We start from the raw sequence: 375 nt of genomic DNA, 5'->3' as shown, positions 1-375 counted from the left end.
AGCATCCTTGGATCAATCCCAAGGTGGGATATGGGGATGTCTCAGCATCCTTGGATCAATCCCAAAGTGAGACAGGGGAATTCTCAGCATCCTTGGATCAATCCCAAGGTGGGATATGGGGATGTCTCAGCATCCTTAGATCAATCCCAAAGTGAGACGGGAATTCTCAGCATCCTTGGATCAATCCCAAGGTGGGATATGGGGATGTCTCAGCATCCTTGGATCAATCCCAAGGTGGGACAGGGGGATACTCGGCATCCTTGGATCAATCCCAAGGTGGGATATGGCGATGTCTCAGCAGCCTTGGATCAATCCCAAAGTGAGACAGGGGAATTCTCAGCATCCTTGGATCAATCCCAAGGTGGGATATGGGGA

General features: G+C 50.7%; 1 protein-coding gene across 1 annotated transcript in view; it reads right to left on the bottom strand.

Annotated features, from left to right (window-relative positions):
- The window catches only part of LOC113981404, a gene marked incomplete at its 3' end in the record, with an annotated part of 3,548 nt that overhangs the window by 2,264 nt on the left and 909 nt on the right, over nt 1-375 (bottom strand). The window lies entirely within an intron of this gene.

Source organism: Neopelma chrysocephalum, unplaced genomic scaffold (assembly GCF_003984885.1).
Source record: "Neopelma chrysocephalum unplaced genomic scaffold, ASM398488v2 Primary Assembly neopelma1_96527, whole genome shotgun sequence".
Classification (NCBI taxonomy): domain Eukaryota; kingdom Metazoa; phylum Chordata; class Aves; order Passeriformes; family Pipridae; genus Neopelma; species Neopelma chrysocephalum.
The sequence above is the reverse complement of the archived record's forward strand: the minus strand, read 5'-3'. Positions and strand labels throughout refer to the sequence as shown.